Source organism: Gavialis gangeticus, unplaced genomic scaffold (assembly GCF_001723915.1).
Source record: "Gavialis gangeticus isolate Ggan-Ray unplaced genomic scaffold, GavGan_comp1, whole genome shotgun sequence".
In the NCBI taxonomy this organism is placed as follows: Eukaryota; Metazoa; Chordata; order Crocodylia; family Gavialidae; genus Gavialis; species Gavialis gangeticus.
In genome coordinates this window covers 52,991,616-53,016,203 of record NW_017729034.1, presented here as the reverse complement: position 1 = coordinate 53,016,203, position 24,588 = coordinate 52,991,616, and the positions used below count along the sequence as shown (strand labels likewise).

The 24,588-nt window shown below is 42.8% G+C and overlaps 1 protein-coding gene and 1 long non-coding RNA gene across 2 annotated transcripts in view; one reads left to right on the top strand and one right to left on the bottom strand.

Annotated features, from left to right (window-relative positions):
- Positions 1-3,260, bottom strand: part of LOC109304730 — a 14,277-nt gene extending 11,017 nt beyond the window's left edge. The window contains exon 1 of the long non-coding RNA XR_002099458.1: positions 3,249-3,260. This is a non-coding gene — a long non-coding RNA (uncharacterized LOC109304730). The remainder of the gene's footprint in view (positions 1-3,248) is intronic.
- KCNK1 (potassium two pore domain channel subfamily K member 1) overlaps positions 1-24,588 on the top strand; it is a 49,953-nt gene that overhangs the window by 9,478 nt on the left and 15,887 nt on the right. The window lies entirely within an intron of this gene.

The window sequence follows — 24,588 nt, the reverse complement described above, 5'->3', positions numbered from 1 at the left end:
TCCTGGTCTCTTTCATGCAGGTGGCCTGGCTCCCTGCTCCCTCCTGGCCACGCATACTGTCCACCCGAGTACAGGCAGCCCAGCTCCGAACTTTGTTGCATGCAAGGCGCACAGTATGGATATCCCAGCCCAAGTGCTATGTCTGCAGCACAGGCCCCCTGCCCCCTTCTGCTGTGCTGTCCCCCCCCACCCCCAGGAAGTGGGGCAGGAAGTAGAAGCTGGAGGAATGTGGGGGAGCCTGAAGAACCTGGCTGCCATAGCAGGAACAACTGTGAGGGTGGGGGGAACATGGCAGCTGATTGGGAGCCTGCAGGTTGCATGCCAATCCTTTGGGGACTGCCTGTTGGACACCCCTGTTGTCAAGTATTTCTTTGTTTTCTATTTCCAGTATGTTTTAACTGATTGCTTTATGTAATGGAAGGAATAGTGTGAAACCTGTATAGAGCACATAGGATGATTACCCTGGTATTTAGCTTTCTTTTGAGCTGAGGAGTTTACTACTTTACTTTCATGAAGGAAGTAAACTCCAAAAAAAAATCTGCCTCTCATTGGGAAGGCCCCAGTTGCTCCCTATGATTTCTTGAAGCTTGATTTCTTCTTACTATTATGCTGACATCCTAAATTGGATGTTTAAGCCAAAAATTAGGTAAACCTTCAGGGCAGGATCTCATAAAATTCTAACTCTATGAACTAAAGCTGAAATTCCTGTTCGGCCCTTCGGATTTTGGTGGGGCGTTCCCTTGAGTAAAAGCTTGGTTTTGTATTTGTATTAAGTGCGTACACACATGCACATGCATGCACACACAGTTAGGTTAACATATGCTGAGATGATTTTAGGGGCCCTTGCCCCATTCTCCTTTTACTTCTGACCTGATGGAAAAACTCATTCTTGCCCTGGAACCTGGTGATTAGATTGACCCCCAAAATGAGGTATTTGTGAAGAGTAGGAATACCAGCGCACCCCAGCTAAGCTTTCATTGCCAGAAGTGGCAAACACTGAGTGTTTAGGAAGAAAGCTGGGGGAGGAAGGATGTCTTCAGAACTGCAGTTTTGGAGTTAGGAGACTAATGTATTTTTAAGTCTTTTTTTCAACCTTGCTTGTAATGACTGGAGAATTGGTGTTCAGGACCAAAAGTCATTGAGTACCAAAGCCAAATGGTAGTAGCTGGAGCTGAATGAAAGGATGTTAAGAGAGATGTCTAGTTCTAGATTTTTATTAAGAATCTTACTGAAACGTTAAACTTTTCATTCTTTTTAAAGATAAAGGCAATTGCACTGTTCTGGGTAAAAAAATAAGCAACAAAATCCATATGAAGCAAAACTTTACAAATAGTTACGCTGTGAAAAACTAGTAAAGTGGCCTTTGTACTGTTAGGCGGATTTTCTTTATTTGGCAGGGACCAGTTGTTAGGACGTTTTTCCATCTTAATGAAAGATGAGGCAGCTGTTGGTTTCTAAGCCAAAAACCAGAACTTTCTGTGTTTGTTAAATGATGCATGCTCACTATTACAGTTTACTTTTAATAGATTCTGTGCCAGCAGCTTAAACACCCCTCCCTTTAGGGAAAAATCACTAATAATTTTAATCACTAATAATTTTTCACTTAATTCACTCGTTGGATTATGCCTTTTAGAAACTAGGGAAGAAAGGAGGAGTAAGCAATGCACTGCTCAAACAGCACATGAAAGTCTTGAGCAAACAGAATGGGATGGGCTCAGACTTTTTACCTGTCAAACAGGAGAAACCAGTTCTCTTCCCAGAACAGCCCTGCTGATGTGCAGAGATGGGTCTGTGTTGCCCCAGGCCCCAGTCCTTTGGTAGTGGGTAAGGGGTTGGCTCTCATAGCAGCATTAACTGCATCTCTCCTTTCCTGTTCACCAACCCTTTGGCCATATTATGGCCCCCACTAAATATGTTAAAGGAGCAAAGGGTTTCTTATGTCCTCTTCTCCCCTGACTTTACAAAGTGAAAGTAGATGTTACTTACACCAAAAATATGCCCAAACATTATACAACCTAATGCATCTTTGAGTTCTAACAGTATTTTGTCTTACTTTTAGACCTCTTTGAGGTCTAAAAAAGGTTTAAAAACTGTTCTGTTTCCTCCCATGTCAGTGACACCCTGTATGACTTTTGAGTCAGTTATCAGGGATAGGGACAGACGTTACAGAGAAACCTGTATAAGTGATTGGAAACCAATTAAAACTTGTAACGCAACAGAAATTCAGTACACATAAACTAATTTCAAAATGGCTGAAACCAGTTTAAGATTGACTTGGATGGATGTACTATTAGACTTAAGTGATCTGGGTTAAACAGGCCTATCAAACTTATGCCCCAGATCCCCTCCCAACTCAAGTTAAGTTGCTGTCCTCCAGCATCCCATGATCCTTTGCATCCTTTGCTCCCCAGCCCCGTGTCCTACCTGCGCCTGCCAGTGGTAGTGCGGGAGGGGAGGGCAGGAGCAGAGGCCCCCACTGTGCAGGCCCCCACAACTGCTTGCTCAGGTCTGGGAACAGGGGGCACGGTCTCTGGTCCCTGCCCTCTGTCACTGCCTGACTTGGCTGAAAGCACACATGGCTCTCAGCCCTGCTGCTGCCTGCCCATGTCAGCTGGGACTGGCAGGGGAGGTAGAAGGGTGGAGGGGAGCGCAGGTTCCTCCCCAGCTGTGCTTGCTTGGGCCTGGGATGCTACCCCCTGCTGCTGCCTGGCTTAGCTGACACAAGGAGACAGGAGCTGGGGCTGAGAGCTGTACCAGGACTGTCATCTGAGCTGGTCAGCATGGTAGAGTGGGAGAAGTGGAGGCCTCTGCTCTGTGGGCCTGACTCCAGCCCCTCAGACCTGAGCAAGGACAGCTGGGGGGGTGGGAGGGGTCTCTGCTCCCTCTTGTCCCCTGGCACTGCCCAGCTCAGCTGATGGCCCATGTGGTTCTCAGCCCCACTACTGCCTCCCTGTGTCAGTCAAGCCTGGCAGTGGGGGGGGGAGCAGGCTTTCCCCCCTCCCCCCCTCACTATGCTTGCTTAGGTCTTGGGGCCTGGGGCCAGGCCTGCAGGATGGGGGCTTCTCCCTGGCTTTTTTCTCCCTGCCTCTCCCTGGTGCTGAGTGGCTCAGCTGACTGTCCTGGCACAGCTCTCAGCCCTGGCTCCTGCCTGCCCATGTCAGCCAAGCTGGGTGGTGGTGGGCAGGAGCAGAGCCCCAATCCCCCCAGATCTGAGCAAGGACAGCTGCGGGGAGCCTGTGCTTCCCCACCCAGCCCGGCTCTGCTGTCACCAGCAGGGAGGAGCAGGGCTGAGAGCCATGCAGGCTGTCAGTCTAGCCAGGCAACATCAGGGGAGTGGGGAAGCAGAGCTGGTGGCTTGTCTCTGGCCTCCCCCCAACCAGAGCAAACACAGGTGGGTGGATGTCCCACTGTTAATGACAGGGCTGCTGGTGGGGGCAGGCAGGGATGGAGAAAGAGGCCCCACTGGGAGGTGTACAAGAGCACCCCTGGCCTTCTGGCCTGACCAGTACAGGCATCTGCCATGCCGCTCCCCCCACCCAAGAGTGCACATGCCTCTGTTCACTCCCAGTTCAATCTATGTAATTTAGAGAAACTTGGGGCTTTTTGAATGTCTGTACTTAACCCTTAGTCTCTGTCTGTGGGACCTATGGAGGAAGTGTGCTCATTGCAAATTCCACTGGGTTTCTTGTAATCTGTCATTATTCTGACACCACCTGCATCACATTGGTATGATGGACACTGAATGAGTGAATGGTTTGGGTGTCATTGCCCAGCCCTGATGAGGGTTGTGTGTCAGAGCTCATGCTTCATAGGTATATCCAGGAGCAAAAGATCATTTAATTTTGGATTGTGCATTTCCAAAATAACTTTATAAAGGATGTATAAAAGCTTGTAGGATAAAATATATCAAAGATATGCCAGGCAGCACTGCAGCCAGAGAAACTGCTATAAATTACATGTCTCCCAAAATTGTCTGAACTTTATCAGAGGCTGTAGGATGCAAAGATTAGCACCTTTGACAGTGCTATATCTCTAAGTATAGCACAGATTCTCACCTAAGCTGTAGTGTGTAGTTCTAGTTGAAAAATGAGAAATTATAAAGATACATTGTTTATGTTTTTAGTGGGACAGAGATTTATGCACTGCTGTCAGTTGACTGACAGGTGACTTTGAAAGTGCTGGGTGACTAAAGAGCATAGACTGGACCGAGACTCTCTCACCCTCTCTAGCCTTTCATAAAAGTCAGAAGTCAAACTGAATGCTCAAATAATATTTCTCTGGGTGCCACCGGCAGAGTTTTCTCAATGGGGTCCTGCCTCTGAAATTTGCTGCCTGAATTACCACACAACTAGATATGAATTCGATCTCTTCTAAAAAGAATGACAAGAGGTATCTCTTGGCCTAACCTTTTCAAACTAATTAAAACCTTGTTTCCACATTGACTTATTAAGTTGTTGGCAAGGGAAGAATGCCATTTGGTCTCTGTCACTGAAATCTTGAAGGAGTCTGCTTAAACCTTATAAGTGCTTACATACGCTAGGGACAGAAGCCAAATTAATGCTTTCAATTATAGTTGATACAACTGCAAATCATTAAGATGACGACAAATTACAAATGTGATTCAATTTAATTATTTGTGGCAACATTGAAGGCCTACGTTTTGAGGCTTTAATTTATAGACATGTAATGAAAATGTCTCAGAATTCTTTTTATACTGTTGGTGGGGAAAAAAAATGTAATTTGACCTATAGATAATGATATGACAGCATAGTTTTCCAACCCCTGGGAATTCAGTCACAGGTATATGCCTGCTTTTGCTCTCTCTTTGCTATTATGGGTTTAAACATGACCCACACATTCTAAAACCAAGCTAACAGCCAGGTTATTTGCTGAAGATGTTATATAGCAAGGGAAAGAAACAAGTGAACCATAGAAAAACAGGACTGAAAGCAACTTAAGAAGGTCATCTAGCTCAACCCATGGCTCAAGGCGGGGTCATCCCTGTCAAAACCAGCTCTTCCAAATGTTTGTCTAACCAGCTCGTAAAGACTTCCAGGGATGGAGAATCTGCAGTCTCTCTAGGTAATTTAATACTGAACCTCATAGTGACAAACTTATTACTAATTACATTTTTAAGAATTATGTCTTGTCCTGTCCCCTCTGGCTCCAGATAATAGTGCATCACCTTTTTCATATCAATGCTTCATGTTACTTGAAAACTGTTATCAAATCCCACACCCTCAATCATTTCTTTGCCGGATTAAATCCCAGCTCTTCCAACCTTTCCTCATAAATCATGTTTCCTAGACTTCTACTTCTTGTGGCTGTAACAACTTACCCGTGTCTTTCGAAGTGTCCCAAAACGGACAAAGCACTCCAGGTGAAGTTTGCAGTATGGAATAGAACAAAAAAATAACTTCCCTCAACTTTGTAGGTGACTCAGCTCAGCATGGTGAGCTTTTTGGTTTTCAACATCATGATGTGGTTGACTGGTATTCATCCTATGGCCCACTATAATTCCCAGGTCTCTTCCTACAGCACTGCAATCTAACCAGCCATTCCCAAATTTGTACTTGTGCATGTGATTATTCCATTTTATGTGCCCGATTTTTGCACTCATTCTTATTGAATTTCATCAGAAAGTTTTGGACCATTTTTCCAGTTTGTCAAGATTTTTCTAAAATCTAATCCTATATTCCAGAGCAGAGGTTGGCAAACTATGGTCCATAGGCTAGATATGGCCCATAAAAAGATGTTATCTGTTGCACTTGGCCAACAGGTTAACCCCTCCATTGAAATAAATGGTGTTGACCTGTTATCTGGGTGGGGCATAATTTTATCTTGGCTAACAGGTACCCATCCATTGAAATGAAAGGCGTTGACCTGAATCCCAGGTAAGAATGCAGCATCTAATAGCAAAATATCTAACAGTTATGGCCCACCTTAGGACTAAGTTGTGTTAATTTAGCCCACTGTTCGTGCAGGTTGTCAAACCCTGCTCCAGAATATCTGCGACTTGCCACTCAGTTTGGTGTCATCTGCAGATTTACTAACTGCCTTCCATCCCGTCCTCCAAATCATTAACTTCTAGGCCTAGGGCAGACCTCTAGGGAATCCCACTTGTCCCAAGTAGACATCAAGCCATTGATGACTATTCTGTGAGCACAATGATCCAACATGTTTATATATACACTTCACAGTAATTTCATCTAAATTGTATTTTCTTAGCTAACTAATGAGAATCATGAGAAACAGTATTAAAAGACATGGTAAAGTTGAGGTGTATTACATTTTCTGCTTTTCCCCATCCACAAATGATTTCACCTTGTCCTAAAAAGAAATCTGTTTGGTTAAGCATGGTTTGCTCTTAAATGCATGTTGACTGTTCCAGATCACCTTGTTATCCTCTAGGTGCTTTGAAATGGATTTCTTGACAACATGCTCTATAATCTGTCTGTGTACTGAAGTTAGACTGACTGCTCTATACTTCTCAGAATCAAGTTCCTTCCTTTTTTTTAAAGAAAATGGGCACTATAGTTGCCTTTTTCCAGTCATCTGGGACCTCACCTGGCCTCCATGAGATTTCAGATAGGCCAGGTGGCAGACACTGATTATGTTTTCCATTGTTTTACCTTAAATGTTCAGAGTTTTCTTCCTCCCTTAAGAGGCATGTAATAAAATAATGGCTGGGAGGATCAGGAAGATGGCCCTCGCTAAGATCTCAGTTTGAATTAGAACTTGGGCAGGTGCTTAATTGTAAGCCTGTGCTTCAAGTGCACTGACTTAATTGGTACAAACTTGCCCTTAACTTCAAAGACATGGTGACCTGAATGAAATCAATACTTTTGTATTTTGTGTTCAAAGACTGTTGGTATCCAAGGAACCTGCCTGTACATGGATAGATTGATCTTCTAAAGCAGGAGTGAGCAAAATGATGGCTTTGGCCGGCAGCCGGACTCCAATTCCCAGCAGCCCCTGTCCACATGGCTGGGGCTGGTCTTCGTGGAAACCTCAGTTGCGCCTGTGCTGTGTGATAGTGCAGGGCTGGGGTTGCCATGGAGACTGGCTCCAGCCATGATGGCAGGGCAGGAGGCTGCTCTGGAGCTGCTGAGATCTTGTGGTGGGAGTAGGTTGATCTGGGACCAAGGCAGAGCTGTGATCTGCAGCCTGCACACTCCAGGCAGGGGTATGCAGACAGCGGATCGTGGCTCTGCCCCACTCAGGGCCGGGCTGTTACGGTTACAAGGAGCCGGAGCAGAGCTGCAGTCAGCTGCCCTCAGCGGCCCTAAAGCACACCACAAAACAGCCACTGTTTCTAAAGTTATTTAGGTGCTCTAGTCTGTATGATTGACTAATAAGCAATTAAGTTTTAAATACCTTGCCAGAGGAAAAAAGCTTCTAGCTTCTTAACTTACAAATATGAGATGTTGAAAATAGCTTAAAATTGGTATTCTGACTCAACCTGCAATGAGAAACTTACCACAAGAATCAGAGGATTATAAACATTTTACTGTTTAATCTGATCAAACTGTTGTAGGTCTTTAGCCAATCACACTCTTAAAGAGGAGCTAAATGCTGTTAAACAGCTGGAACAAATAATGCATGCCATCACAATGCTCCTACTTCTGTTTCATAACATAATTTTATTTTACTTGATTTAGTTGTATTTGCATGTCCATTTCAACATACAGAGACAACTCTGTCCTCCAACCCCTAGTTGTACATCAAGTCTTAACACTATAGGATGTTGAAATCTGTGCACGTCAATGAGTAAAATTGTTAAGCAAAGAATATATCCTTGCTTTACTATTGGTTTTTGTTGGGCTTGTTTTCCATACATCTGCAATTTGCAAAATAAGGTCTGATCTTATACTTCGCTATCTAAGTGCAGTTCCAGGGCCTAAACTAATTCTTTTTTGACGATGAAATTCCATCATGCTGAATTTGATAACCAGTATTTTCAGTTGTATAGCTTGTCTGTCGGATATCCTGCCCCTCAGTGTGTGGCCCACACAGTGTACAGCTTAGGGGGTCACATGCTGGAGTAGTATGAGCCCCCAGCTACACTGAAATTGGACGGCCCTAGGTTAAAATATTAGTTCTTATAGCACTAGAATTCCCCCCCCTCACCCCTTCATTTTTTAAAATGCCTTGGTGGAATTCATTTGAGCTTAATGTTTACATCTCTGTACATATGCAGAAGGACCAAAAAGTCTATTTAACTGAAGTACCCAGAACCGTTTAGAAGGAGGGGGTTGGTAGTTACTGAGCAGATAGTGGTTTTTCTGTGAACTGGAGAATAAGCCTCCGTTATAGGTGCAGAATCATAAATGTTCATAATTTGAGAGCTGAGCTAATCAGAGCTCAAGTAGAAAGGAAAAAACAGGAGTTTGATACCATCAAGGTGGGCTCAGTAGCTAATCCTGATTAAGCAGTACACATGATGGTGTCTGCTGGAGTCGAAGGTACGTTGACTTTGTTGATCCTTTGCACCCACTAGTATAGAACCTGCATCCTTTGCAGTGCCAGTCCCCAGTACATGAAATATTGTGCCATATTTCTAAAGCTTGACCTCAAAAGTTAAGATTTTTCCCCTCATTCTTATGTAGAAGAAAATCAGCCGTTAGTTCCAGAATTTCTGTTAGAGGCTCATGGACTAAATGTATTCATTTTATTTAAATTATTTTAATAGATTGTAGTACATTTTATATCCTGACCTATGCTGTGTTGAATTTAAATTTCATTTTAAGATCCTTTATTTTTTAAAAAGGAAAAGTTAATTATAATTTAAATAAAAATAAAAATATCTAATTTAAATGTTTAAAAAATCCAATTTTAATGGTTTTAAATTGATTTTTTTATCAACCCAGGCCCTTAGCTTAATGCTGTCCCTGAGCATCAGAAGGTCTTCACTTCAAGGTATAAGGGGATTTTTCCCATTTGAAAAATGTCTTCTGTAGAAAGAGAGTCATGTAAGTCAGCTTTGCATGATCATAAAATTATAAAAAATTTAAGATTGGAAGGGAATTCAGAAGGTCATCTAGTTCAGCCCCCTGCTTAAAAAAGGACCAGCCCCAACTAGATCATCCCAGCCAAGGTTTTGTTGAGCCAGGTCTTAAAAACCTCCCAGGATGGAGATTCCACCACCGCTCTGGGGAACCTGTTCCAGTGCTTTACTACCCTCCTACTGAGAGAGGTTTTTCCTAATATCCAGCCTAAACTTTCCTTGCTGCAACTTGAGACTATTGCTCCTTGTTCTGTCATCTGCCACCATTGAGAACAGTCTAGATCCATCGTCTTTGGAACCACCCTGCAGGTATTTGAAGTCTGTGATTTATATCGTCCCCCTCGGTCTTCTCTTCTCTAGATTAAATAAGCCCAGTTCCCTCAGCCTCTCAGAAGTCTTGTTCCCTAGCCCCCTCACCATTTTCATTGCCCTCTGCTGGGCTTTCTCCAATTTGTCTATACACTTTCTGTAGTGGGGGGCCCAAAACTGGACACAGTACTCCAGATGTGGCCTCAACCGTGGCTAATAGAGGGGAATGATTACTTTCCTCGACCTGCTGGCAGCACTCCTACTAATACTGCCCAGGATGTCATTTGACACCTTTGCAACAAGGGCACATGATTGTCTTATGTTCAGTTTATTGTCCACTGTAACCCCCAGGTCCTTTGCTACAGAGCTGCTGTTTAGCGAGTCCCCAGCCTGTACTAGTTCATGGGATTGTTCTGTCCTTCATGCAGGAATTTACACTTGCTGTTATTGAATCTAATGAGATTTCTTTAGGTCCACTCTTCCAATTTGTCAAGGTCTGTCTGAATCCTAGCCCTACCCTCCAGTGTATCTATTATTCCCTCCAGCTTGGTGTCGTATGCAAACTTGCTGAGGATGCACTCCATCCACTTTCCGGGTCATTGATGAAAATATTGAACAAAAGCAGCCCCAGGACCAACACCTGGGGTACTTTACTTGATACCGACTGATATTAACCAGACATCAAGCTGTTGATCACTACTACACTCTGAGCCAGTTTTCTGTCCACCTTGCAGACCATTTGTCCAACCCATACTTCCTTGGCTTGGTTGTAGGAATAGTGTGGAAGACCACATCAAAAGCCTTGCTAAAGTCAAGTTATACCAGACTGGTCAAGCATGACTTCCCCTTGGTGAATCCATACTGACTATTCCTAATAACATTCTCCTCTAAGTGCTTACAAATGGATTCCTTGAGAATCTGCTCCATGATTTTTCCAGGGACTGAAGTGTGAGGCTGAGCAGTCTGTAGTGCCCTGGATTTTTTTTCTTCCCTTTTCTTAAAGATGGGCACTATATTTGCCTCTTTCCAATCATCTAGGATCTCTCCCAATCACTGTAAGTTTTCAATCGTGGGTAGTGGCTCTGCAGTAGCATCGGCCAACTCCTTCAGCACTGTTGGGGGCGCATCCCGTCCAGCCCCATGGACTTGTATATGTCCAGCTTTTCTAAATAGTCCCTAACCTGTTCCTTTGCCACTGGCTACTCACCTCCTCCCCAAACTGTGCTGCCCAGTACAGTAGTCTGGGAGCTGACCTTGCCTGTGAAGACTGAGGCAAAAAAGGATTGAGTACTTCAGCCTTTTCTGCATCCTCTGTCACTAAGTTGCCTCTTCCATTTATTAAGGCACCCACACTTTTCCTGATTTAACTCTCGTTTGATTCTTTGACTGATTTCCACCCCCCCACCATTAATTGTTTGGGGGGTGGGATTGGGAGAGGGGATTGGGCCAATGTGGTTGAGAAACCAAGATTTAGTTTCATGATTTGTTGTTAGACTTTATTTTCAGAAATTGGCACCATTTATAAAAAGAAGCAGAATTAGAAATTTGTACATATGCTAGTGTGTGTGGTGTGTGATTTATATAAATTCTACAAATGTATATGCATACATTTTCATATCTCTGTGTATGTATACAAGATAACAGTTTGTTTCTGGCATATCCTTTGGATATCAAAATATCTTGAAAAGGTAGGTAGGGATTACTATCTTGATGTTGAAAATAATGGAACTGATTCTAAGTGATTTGCTCAAAGTCCATGCATAAAGTCTATAAGCAACTCTTCCACCACCATACTCAGTAGATAAGGGGGTAACCAAAATGCAGCACACGTGCCACAAGTAGCACAGCTAGTGTCTGTGTCTCATGTGGTAGATCAGAGAGGAGACCGGCAACAAGGTAGAAGATAAGGCAGGGAGCAGAGCCCAGAGCAGCATATAGAAGAAAGCATAGGGCAGGGAGCAGAAAGCAGAGGAGCAGATTGGGGAGGGGAAGGGGATAGGAGTGGCAGTCATGGAGGATGCCAGGCTAATTTGTGGCAGACCTGCCAAAGAGGTTGGCTCCCACTGCAGTAGATAATACTTTTGTGCATGTTGAGGTTACCAACCAATTTGATTGTAGTTGTCTGTGGCATAGACAGGTTGAGCTTTTGCCATTCTGGAGTTTTTTAATGTTGCCTGTTAGTTCTTTGCTACCTACAGTACAACTGGCCTCATTAACTAATTATGTCCTCAATTCCTCTTGACAGTGCAATAAAAAGTATTCTTGTTTTGGAGAGGGAGGTGGAAAGCATACTAATCTGCAGCTGCTTTTCTACTTTATTCCCAGATGGTAGGAAGAATAGTAACTGTGGCTTATTCCAGTGCAAGAAATGATAACTTAGCAAAACTACATATGTAACTTTTCATTAATTGTATACTTGATTAAAATCCTATTGTAAATGAAGGTGCTGCAGTGCCTAAGTTGTTGACGCATCTGAGGCACATTTGTAATGGTAACAGGTACCCACTAGAAACCTGTTCCTAATAAACTGCACCTGTCTTTTGTTCTTTTCAAGATGAGCAACTCTGCTGCCCAGGTGCTGCGCTCAGCAGTGGCAGCTGATCCTTCCCTCTGCCGTGCTGTGCATAAACAAACTGTTCCAAGTGGCAGAAGGCGAAAGTAACTGGAATGAACTTTAAAAATCGATGTGGAACAAAATGTTACACGTGATAAAAAGCCTTTTTAGAGATGGAAAATGTAATCCTCCCACACTGATCTTCCCCAGAAAGTGTATATCCTCTTAGGCTTAAAGCTTGCAATGTTAAAATGAGTGTTTGCTGCTAAACTGTACTCCCATAAATGCCAGTGCTGTGGCAAAGTCTAATATTCAGAATTTCCCTGACGAATAGGTATAATAATAAAAATACTCTTCTTGTTGGTATAACAACTTGTGTTATCAGAGCATCCAAATGCCTGGAACAAAGTCAAGGCCCTATTGTGCTAGGCACTGTACTAATTCACTGTATGAGACTATTGCTATCCTGAACAACCTCATGTGTGTCATTCCTTCCCTACTGACGTCTGCAAAAACACTTATTCAGGTGAAGACACTTGATATTAAGGCTGTTTTTTAGGGAGTCATGCCAAGAAAGAAGGTCCACATGAGGCTCGGTGCACCATTTAAACCTTTAAGTACTACAGAAGGCTCTCTCTGAACTTTGGCCTTGCTGAGCAATGGCTAAGAACGGATGTGAAGAAATGCTGCTCTAAGTTAGAGGCACAAAAGGGCATAACCCAAAACATCAGCTAAGAAAAATATGTTTATTTTATAGCACGTCACTTTGCTAGAAGAAATGCTCCTAGAACACATTTGTACTTCTATGTAATTGTAGTTCTTGAGACTTATTGGGTTAGTTCTATGAAGCAACAGCCATAATAAAATAGCTTGTTCGTGGGACCTGACTGGTACAGATTTGACTATCTGTTGCCTAGTAGGCAGGTAAACTAATAAAAGAATAATAATCGGAATCCTCATTACTGAATTCTCACAGGAGCCCTCGGGAAAGCTAACCTTGCTTCTGACCTGTGGCTTGCCTTGTGTTCAACAGACTTATTATTTTCCTGGGTTTTTTTTATTTCTCCTGACAGGTGAGTCTCAGGTGAGAATAAAAATAGCTGCATATGCAGAACATAACTTCTTGTTGCATCAAATTTGGTCAGAGACCACTCTAATAACAAAGATCATGTGAACTAACTTTTAGTGCATCTATTTCTAGATATGTATTTTTTATTTGCAGAGGAAGAAGAAGACCTGCAATTACTTGTAGTCCTACATTCTTCAAAATAAAATTGAACACTAATTTTAAATCCCCACAGAAATCTTTTGGCCCATATTTCTGTTAGTATTAAACTCTGATTTTTTTTTTTTTTTTTTTTATTTGTTTCTACCAAGATGTTGTAGGTCCATATCTGCCAAGTAATGTTGCATGTTTTAGTCCTTATTCTTACCATGAGCTTTCTGTGGAACCATTTGTAAGTGTGGAGTGCACTAAAGCCTTTAAAATGACACATTGGCTCAAAAATGCAATTGAAATCAGTAGAGCTGTTTGTGGGATCCCTGGTCCCACGCATAACCTACACAGGTTTATATCAGGAACAATATTTAACATGCTTTTATAATGAAAGAAGTTTCTCAATGGACAATTTCTTAAAGTAAGTAGGATGCCAGTATTACAGCAGGGTCTGGAAAAATCCAGTTGCTGACTTGAACTGGAAGCTTTGCCCTGGGCTTCTGCAGAATCCAGACTTGCAGCTTTTTCGAAAGGGGAAGCCTTTCTAAAGACACACTTAAAGGTCCTGGAAATGTGTAGGAGCTATCATCATGGCAGTTCGGTTGGTTGGTTTTCTCCCTCAGATTAATTTTCAGTTATAGGTGGAATAGCTCATTTTCGGTTATAGCTGTTTTAAGGCAGACTTAGTCATTGTTGAACACTTACTCTGGGATGCTATAGTGCAGTGGTTTTCAAACTGTTCCACAAAAGCCCACAATGGGTTATCAGGGGGTCCACAAAGTGATTGGGGGTAATGGCACCCCCATTGCCATGCTGGGTTGCCTGGCTCCATATCAGCTCTCACAGCATGTGGAGCTAGAGGTAGGGGTTCTGTGGCAGAAGTGATATGAAAGGGCTCCATGACTTTAGGAAGTTTGAAAACCACTGCTGTAGTGATTCACCTTGAGTTGGTATTCAGTGCTCAGCTCACACACAATTCAAATTGAGCCAGGTTGCCACAGCCAGCAGCAGAACATTGCATGAGAATGCTACCATATTTTTCCAATTAAAGATATTTCCATCCATGAACAAAAGAGAAGATAAAATTCTCCCTGTTGCTGAGAAGTGACATTGTGTCAAACATTAACAGCCATCTTCAAATATGACATGTTCATCAGTGTACGCATTTTTCCATTCCTTTGTAATTAACTGTATCTTCCATTGATGCTACTGTGACGTAGTAAATCACATTGCTATATAACATCTACATTTCTTCCAGATTATCTTAATTTAGTTTCTAATTACCCATATGTTAATAATAAACATCAGTGGGTGAAAATCTCCACAGTATAGTAGTCACAAATATATACTTTCCATTTACCAAAATTCACTATGCAATTGCATATGAAATACCACGTTTTTCCCAGTTTTCTGTGTGTGTGTGTGTGTGTGTGTGTGTGTGTGTGTGTGTGTGTGTGTGTGTGTGTGTGTGTGTATATATACACATGCATATAATATATATACACACATGTATACTTATAGGTGTGTATGCACACAGACAGACACACACGTGTGTATGTGTATATATACACGTGTGTGTGTGTGTGTATACGTATGATATGTGTATACAGTAAAAGCTCCGGTAACCGGCATCTTACAAGCTGGCATGCTCAATTAACTGGCATGCCAGCTTGTTAAGTTAAAGTGAAACCAGAAGTGCCCACTGTGGCACTTCCGGTTTCTCCAAGGCTCCATGGCCTGGGGCAAAGCAGCCTGAGCTGCTGAGCCCCCATGGCCCGGGGACATAACAGGCTGCGTGGGGCTGTGTGGGGCCCACAGGGCCTGTGGGAGGGGTAGCGATGCCATGGGAGGGGTGGAGGGACACCCCGGACGCAGCAGGAGGAGCGGTGGCCCAGGCTGTTCAATTAACTGACATTTTGTTATCCGGCATCCCTCCCCCATTCCCAGGAGATGCCAGATAATGGAGCTTTTACAGTATATTTTGTGTGTGTGTGTGTGTGTGTGTGTGTGTGTGTGTGTTTCATAGACATTAGGGCTGGAAGGCACCTCAAAGGTCATCAAGTCCAGCCCCCTACCCCAGGGGCAGGACGTCAGCTGGGAGGCTGCCCACTAGAAAATTTTGCACATGTTCAGAGTAATGCCATAATATAATTCAAGTGGGAAACTGGCTCTCAACTCAAAGGTACATTCAATACAAATCTGTTGGACCTGGTTGTGCAATTTAGGGACTTGCTTTATGCAATGCCGATCATTTGGACATTGAAGAAAGAAGACTTCTGTTGCTCTCCATGCTCTAAGTAAACTAAAACGTATGGTTTCTATTCTTTTAGTTTTCCTCTCATATTTTCCTTACATCCCCAAGTTTCTGGTAACAATTTAACAGTCTTGAATAGTTATTATCAAAAAGGGAATCCCTTTAAAAGTGATTGATACCAGGTAACAAAACCTAATGTTTTAGTACTATGACCGAACTAGTTGCTTCCATTTAATTTAGTTAACAATAAGTCGTATTAAAATACCTTAAAAGTGAAAAATATTTATAGGGATATTTCCACTGACAGGCTATGGAACAAGGAAACAGTTTGTGTTTAATGTATAATTGCTGTGAAATCTTGTCCATTCTCCCATTACTTCTTTCAGGAGGAGGGAGTATCAACATTTTCTGACAAATGACCACCTATAAATGCATAATTTTCCATTAATTCCCACGCACCGTCTGCTGCTTTTCTCTTATGGTTCAAAATGACATCACGGTAATGGAGTGACCCATCTTGTGTAGCTATTCAGAGTTTCTGATTGGAAAAAATATTTTTAAATATGTTTTTATCAATGTTCCTGGAGTATGAGAAAAACAAGACTTAAAGCAAAATGTAATGTGGTAGTTTTTCATCAGTCTTCAAGAAGTTAAGGTTTCCCTAGTTTGAAATGACAGTTTTATATCCCTATCTCCACGTGAAACTAGTTTGGTAATGATTTTGAAGCAAGAAATGAGTAAGAATAAATCTTTGCTTTGTTACTGATTTGCCATTAATGCTTAAAATGAGAATTGGTTTCTACCACTGTAACTAGGATATAAAAATATTCCAAAATTGAAAAGATGCCACATGCATGCACATATACACAAATGTGCATGTGTGTACGTGCACCTACATAATGTAATAATGCAAAATTCACTCCTGAACTGAGCCTTCTCTGGCACTAGTAACTAGGTTAGAAGGAAAGGGCTGCTCAGTCATCTTAACTCTCTAACTTGGAATGCATGCTGCATCATTTGAAAATCACATAAATATATTATAAAGCAGCAGCAACTTCATAAAACTTACTAATGCTTTATTATATAAAGGCTTCCCTGCCTTTTCATTTATGAAGTGCTTGCATTTACTGCTTGGGGAGTTCCAAGAACCATTAAGCCGCAGTTTGTTGATTCTAGGTACTGCCCTAGCAGCATATACAAGCACTTTATTATATCCGGAAGAGACAAGAGACTTCTTCATGAGGAAGAGATGATTCTAATGGTTTTTCCACACTTAAGATTGGAACTAAATTCTTAAGGTTTTTAAACTTCATTCTAGTTGCACTTTTTTAATTCCTCAGGAGTAAAGAGGTACGCTTGAAATTTGGTATTTGTGATCAGTGCCCAAGGAAAATGTGTGAAAATATGAAGCTGATTTTGTGATATGAGACTTGTAATTCATTTTTGAAAAATGCTTTTAATAAGTTATCACACTTTTTAAAATAGCTTTTAGGGCTTCTTCCCATGCTACCCATTCAGCAAGCATTAGTCAGGTATGATCTAGGAGGAGCTAGCCCATGTTTTACTATGGGTTTTTTCCATGCTTCTGAGCCTTGCTGGTTGGTACATGGGGCCAATACGTATTAGGTTATGTCTTGTGGTTGTGTCAGGGTTGACTGTAGTTTTGCTAATAGTTTAGATAGTAGGTCTGGATTGGGATGATCCTGCCTCAGGAAGAGGGTTGGACTAGGTGACTCTCTGGAGGTTCCTTCCAGCCTGACTTCTCTATGATTCTCTGTGATACATTGGAGGTCAAAGGGCCTCTTAGGCCTACTGCTCCAGAAGAAAAGCATGGTTAAGGCATGCCAGTTTCGGTAGCCTATAGCACATAAGGGGTTGAGGTGGTTAGCATCATGTCTGGCCAACTTTGGCTGAATGACATGGTATCCATTACATCTGGATCAACTCAAGCAGTTTTTAATAAAAGCCTAGAGCATGGCTCAAACTAATACCTTGGAGTTGGAGCCAGATGCTAACCATTTGGTTGTCATGTTGCTCTATAAATAAACGTAAAGAAACTTCATTGTTCTTGAAATCTCTCCTCAAAATGGCTTCTTGTGATTCTGACTCCTCTCTCCACCCCAGTCCCTCCAAAATGTTTAGGCTGCTGGCCCTGCTGCCTGCTCATGCTGACCAGCGTTCATCTTGCTGCTCTTTGAAGCAAAAGCCATATTTGTATAGCATGTGCAGCACCTAGCACAGTGAGGTTCCCAGTCCATGAATGAGGCTTCTAGGTGTTACAACAGTAAATAATAAGAAATAAATTTAGTAATAGTTCAAGCAGGATTTCTCAGGTAATTTAGGCAATGCTTTCAAGCCCCTTTTGTCCATAGTGTCAAGGATGAATGAAAATATAGGTGACATAAGCCATTTAAAACGTTTTTAACCACTTCTTTATCATTCCTTTTTCCCAGGAATGACTTGCACTACAAACCTGAAATGTGTTTATTAAAGAATTGTAATGTTATAAAAGCCTTAGTCTGTCTGTCCGTAACGCTTTATTTGCACTCTGATTGGTTGTTTGAAATAACCAATGAGAGGGCTCCAAGAGTGTTCCAGACAGGAGGTGGCGGTGCACCGCCATGATGGTGGGGGCAGAGCGGCGGGGATGCCCCTTGGAGGTGGCAGCGGGTGGAGTGACCTCTTACCCCAAGTGGTGGTGGGGGGAGCGGCCCTGGGCCTAACGCACTGGAGGGGGTGGGGAAGGGAGGAGCTGACCTGGGCCTGAAGCAGTGCGTGGAAAGGGAGGAGTGGGTCTGAGCCTGACGCGGCAGCCAAGCAGGGTGCCCCTTCGCAGTCCCCACATTATGCTGCAGGGAGACGTAGCCTGCAGAGTAGTCTGCGTCAGCTAATCAGATCTGCTTTGTGCCCTGCTGTCATTTGTCATTAGGTTGTCTGGGGATCCTGCAGAGCACATTAATGGATTTGCATAGGGGCCCCCTGGCTGTGGAGGCAGTTATGTATTACAAGGAAAGATCTTTTTCTTTATTCTGGTGTTCACAAACAAGGTGTATATTATTCTGGGGCATATTGTATGCAAGAAACTAGGGTATATCTTCCTTGCTTCTGGAAATGAAAAAATCCTAGAGCAGTGGGGAAGAATTGTAATATGATTTTTTGCATATTACTTACTATGTTTAAATGATGATAGTACCTCTATGATTGTATGAACAACTAAAACTCCATTTTGTGCTTGTTTCCCTGCTTGACATGAGTAGATGAACTTCATATGCATTGGGTATGTGAGTGTCTGTGTGAGAGGGTGAATGGTGAAAGAATGGTAACTATTTGCATGAAAACAGAAGAAGATTTAATTGATTATGTAAGCAACAAGGCACCGATGTATAGGTTACTAGACAGTAAACTAATTAATGGATGGCTGAACTCATCTGTGATCAGGTTCAAAGAAGAAGAAATTTTGCATATCCTGCCATTTGAACTACTGTGCTTCAAGACTGACTACAAAATGCTTCAAGGCAAAGATCAAGATTGACCCCAGCAGAGAGAACCAGCTTTACTGGAATGACCCCAGTGGAGATAACAAGATGAAACAATCTGTAATTAAAGACTGAGCATAGAAAAACCCCAATGCTGAACAAAGACTTGAAATCCCTATAAAAGTGAGATGCAGGCAAGCCAAGATGGGGGGAATCCACTCTCTGCAACCTCATGGAGCACAGGCATGCATGCCTGTATACCCCTGGTCCTATCACCCTCAATAAGTCTGGACCCAGCCATCCAGTGCTAGTATTGAGTAACATCTGCTGGTAACTATAACATATTACTGGAGTGGTTTTGTCTGTGTGTCTGTGTATGTCTGTTTGTATGTATGCTTGTATATGTCTTCATATGACTGGCATGTCCAAGCTTATGTATCTGCTTCATATAACCAATAAACACGGCATTTTGCCTTATTCCCTTTCTAAGGTCTCACTCTTAATTTGAGCTATTGGCAATTTTAAGTAACAGGATGTCATCTACAGGAGATTCTGGAAAATGTACCCTCCATTTGTATTGGGGGAAGGGAATGGCTGGGAAGTGAACTCCTTGCCCTTTCCTACCCTTGTGTTTGTAGCATCAGTTTTTGTTCCTATACCAGCAGCAGCAGATTCTTGAAGTGCCTGTAGACCTTACGCATTTTGCTAGATATTTGGCCTAGCAGCTGGCTATGTTGATAGTTTGAAACCTCTTTGGTCAAACAGCTGTTTTCAGAGGCTGTGAGCAGGTATGTAAAAACTCCATTGGTCAGACATCTTCAGCTCAAAAGCATTTTCTATTTAGCTGGCAGCAAGTAGAATTAATAAATAATCTCCCACATATCAAATTGCTCAAGTTTGAAGAGACTACAACTTCTACTGGTGCAGCCAGCAATTTTTTGTATAAACTTATTATTGGAACCACTCTTTAAATAAAGAGGCTACAAGCTGAGCTAACAGAATATTTTTTCTGAGAAGCTAATTGTCATTGATTTCACTGAATAATGATGGTAAAATCTAGTCTTTCAGAAGGAAATTCAGCCATATACAGCAGTGCAGAGATATGCAGCAGAAAGCCAAAGAATTCCCTGAAGCGAAACTTTAAAGATGTAGTTGAACTACAAAAGTAGGGATTAGTAAATTACAGAATTGGTGAACTACGGAAGTAGGAATTGGTAAAATTTAAATAGAGATTCTACTCTTAAAAGTAGTTAAGTAACAACTCATTACTCAGTGGATATTCTACTCCAGGTCTGTAGGCGTAGTTTGGTTACTGATTAAAGTAAATGTTCTTTTGTTTGCTTTTTGTAAACAAAACAACTTTTCATTTGCATCATCTTTTAGAAGATATGTTAATAAAGGAGAGAAAGTTGGGTTCAATATGCATCTTCAGCAGAAATTTTAGTAAGTAAGTTCCTTATTTGTATTGAGAAGGTAGGGCAGTTTTATATGTGCTTCAATCGGTTCTGATTAGAATATGTTGGAGCAGATGCTGGGGCCTAAGACCCACTCTAATTAAAATGCCCCATACCCACCCTGGAGCATGTGAATAGGTGCTCCTAAATTCCTTCCCAGCCCAAACTAGTTTGACTTTTACTTTTTCTATTAGGAACACGGAAGGCAAATATTATTTTCAAATGCATTTTAAATTAGATCAAATGGGCACATATACAACACAACTGTACTATGATTTTTGCATCTTATTTTACTCATGCTGCATATTAAGTTGCTGCATAATTTATGACCAGTGAGCTTCTGTACTTTACATAAACTTGGTAATCAACTGCTTTAACCATAATATTGTTGTGGGTCTGGAGCCCTGAGGGCAGAATTCTCATCACTTGAGTACCTCCTATCAAAATGATGAAGACTTTTGTCCAACGTTTATATAGCCCATGAACATATCAGAAACTAGCATTGTGCGTGTGTGCGTGCCCATACGTGTCTATACACGTATACATTTGAAAGGAGAAGGAGTTCAACCATACATAATCCGTTTATTTTACTGTGAACACGGGTTCTAGAGCATGAAAAAATATTATATGAAAGCAGGAAAGAAACTACCATGTAATTGGCCTACACCCTACAGCATCCCATGTATAGTGATGTAATATAATATAATGACAAAAGTTTTATAGTTGCAGTTTCCCCTGGCTTCCCCATTTGAAAGTGGATGTCACAGCCTGGAAAGAATGCGCAAGACTTCTCCATTTCTCTAAAATATTAAATGCGACTCAGTTTGTCTATTTAATCTTGGATTTCTTGTTACCTGACCTTAAGACGCAATTATTTCCTGGGTCAGACACTGGAGAATAGGGAATACATGATCGCTGGGGTGTGTATGTGGTATGTGTGTTGTAGACATTTTTAGGTTGGGCGAGTAGATTTCCAGGACTCAGTGACATTTGTATTGCCTAAGTAGATATATTAAAATATTGCATGCTACAGACGGTGGCCAAATCAAGAGAACTTTTTTTCTGCCAAGTTGGCTGGTACAGAGGCAATGGATCACCTTTGGGAGGGAATCTCTGGTCACCTGAAAACTTGTAGGGGGTCCTCAGACAAGGGGGTCAAAGAGGCTGCAAACCAGCCACATTAGAAGAAGTTTGACCAGGAGAGTAAATGGGAACTGATTGCAGAGGTTGAGTTTTTGTTGAAAGGAATCAGCGGTGCTCCTGGGACTTTTAGGCTATGAGGTCCCATTTCTTTGAAGCGACAAGAGAGACAGTTCCTAGGAAATGTGTATGCTGCAGCACTATCGCTGGCTCTCTCTTCTGTCTTAGGGGATGGAGCCAGTGATAGTGTTGCAGCATATTTACGGAGCAAGCAAAACTTAAGAAGATATAGCTGTATTGTGGTGGGACCCATCATAGCAGCCTAATGTGCATCCATCCAGCTCAGAAAAATATACTAAGGGCTACCTCCAATTTATGGTTTAACCTTCTGCTTGTCTCCTATGGATTTGAGATCCATGGGGCTTCTTGAGCTGAGGATAAAAAGGGCTGGGTCAGGCAGTGCGAGAATCCACAGCATTATTTGGGGACCCCTGCCTACAAGTAGCTACTGGAGGTAATATGGCTCAGTGCTTTTATCACCTCTGTCTCCGGGGTCTTTTCTGTGGTTGCTATTGAGGAAGAAACTAGGAATACCATCATTTTCTGATCTACTAGATTTCTTTAAGCATGCTAATAAAATACTAGATAAAGGGAAAATGGATCTTAAAATTTATTTGGACTTTCCATAAGTCTTTGTCAGAATCCCTTGAGAAAGCTATAAAGGAAGCTAAATAGTCACATGGGGAAATGTATTCTTGTGGATTAGAAATGCTAGAAGATGAAATAAAACAAATCAAAGAGTAGGATTAAATTTATTATGCACTTGAAAGTCCGCAGGCTAGGACTGGTAAAACTCTATATAGATAAGTGCAAGGTAATGTACTTTGAAGGAATAATGTGCACTATCTGTATAAAAATTTAGGATTCTAAATTGGCTGGTGCTATTTGGGATAAGGACTTGGGGAATAATTATGAACAGCTGGATAAAAATGTCATTTTACTGATAGTCTAGTAAGCAAATGAAATGTAAGGGCACAAAAAAGAATGGGATATAAAACATATTCTAATGCTATTTTTTTAAGCCTCACCTGTGATACCAGTTTTGGTCAGCCTATCTGAAAACATTATAACAAAACATAGGTATGGAGACAGAAGGGGAAAATAGCTGTTTAGGGACAAATAATAAGAAACATGAGAGGCATTTAGAATACCAAGTTGTACAGAAAAGATAAATTCAGGTACTCCTGTTCTAATATTCCATGAAATAAGAACAAGGGAATGATGGACATAAATAAAAACCAGTATGCTGAAAATCCAATAAAGAAAACATTTTACCCACCATCTAATTTGCCAGTGTAAATGACTCGCCACAAGGTAATCTAGAAGCCAGGGTCTTAAATGTAAAAAAACCCATATATACTAGCACTTGTATACACTTTATATAATAACATCCACAATACTTCAGATAGGAGAAACATGTATGAGGTGTATAAACATAAGACTTTGTCTTTCAGAACATAACCACTAAGGGTACATACAGACGAGTACAGACGTGCCTCTTGCAGCATCCCAAACCAGTTTGAGATGCTTCAAGAGGCACACTGGGAACAAAAAAACATTCCCCACTTTGCAAATATGCAGAGCAGGATCAAAGTTTGATACCTGGAGATCCAGGTATCAAAAAAAATACCCCGGGGTAAAAGAGTGGGGCGTGGCACAGAGGCAACTGGAAGCTCAGGTCTTCCACAGAGCTGCGGTGGTAGCCACCCAGAGTCTCTACAGCTGTTCCTTTCCCCAGTACTGAAGCATGCTGCCTGCCTGTGCAGGGCTCCATGCCTGGACCCAGACTCCATGCCAGGGAAGTGATGGGAGGGCTGGAGGAGGGTGGACCAAAAGGGGGCAGCTTGGGAGGGGTGGGTCCCCTTCCCCTTTGCCCACTGCCTCACCTGGCCCCTACCCAATCCCCCCCCCCACACACACACACACACTGCCCCAGCCTCCTTACACTCACCGACAGCAGCAGTGGCCACTGGGGCCACTTGGGGCCTCATGGCACAGCCTCCCCCGTCCCCCTCGCCCCGCCACAGCAGGAGGTAGCGGGGGACAGCAGGGCTCAGCCCCAGCTGCCGGGCACCTACACTGCCGCATAGTGTGGGTACGGCCTAGCTTTGCAGGGTGCTGTGCAGCACTGCGCACTAGCCCCAGCAGCCCCGAGCTGCCAGATGTCACCCAGGGCTCAGCACTACTTAGCCTGAGTGGCCCTGAGCTGCCTGACAGCACGCGGCACCTTGCTGAGCCCACATGACTAAGTAGTGGCCCCTTCATTGTGGAACCAATGAATGAATAACACAACAAAATGCTTGGAATAACCAAGGGAAAAACAGGATGGGAGTGTCGTGTGAGTTGAAGGGTCAAAATGTGAAAATGAGTGTGCCTGAGGGGGACATGGAGCAGAGCCTCCTGGGCTGCACCCACTGGTCCTCAAAGGCTTCCAAGGAGCAGGTGGATGTCGTCCAGTGGTGCTCTGCGCAGAAACATGCATGGATAAGTGAGGGGAAAGCAGCCTCAGATGCAGTGTCCAGTTTTGGGCTCCACAACTCAAAAAGGATGTGGAGAAGCTTGAAAGAGTCCAGAGAAGAGCTACACACATGATCAGAGGTCAGGAAAATGGACCTTACGACGGCAGGCTGAGCGCCATGGGGCTCTTTAGCCTGGAAAAGCGCAGGCTCAGGGGTGATCTGATGGCCATCTATAAGTTTATCGGGGTGACCACCAGTATCTGGGGGAACGTTTGTTCACCAGAGTGCCCCAAGGGATGACAAGGTCGAACGGTCATAAACTCCAGCAAGACCGTTTCAGGCTGGACATAAGGAAGAATTTCTTTACTGTCCGAGCCCCCAAGGTCTGGAATAGCTTGCCATTGGAGGTGCTTGAAGCACCTATGAAACCCAGGCACCTTCCTGGCCAGTATGTCCTTCCTGGTCATGTACAGGGCCCACTTGGCCAAGGTCAGGAGAAGGTTAACCAGGAGGTCCGAGGACTCGGTGGGGCTGTGGATGGGGTGCCCAAAAACAAAAAGGTGAGGGGTGAAATTCAACCAGAACCTCAGAAGGAGGTGGTGGAGGTGGAGGGGCTGCAGTCTCGCACACTTGAGAGTATGCGCACCAGGGTCTCTCCC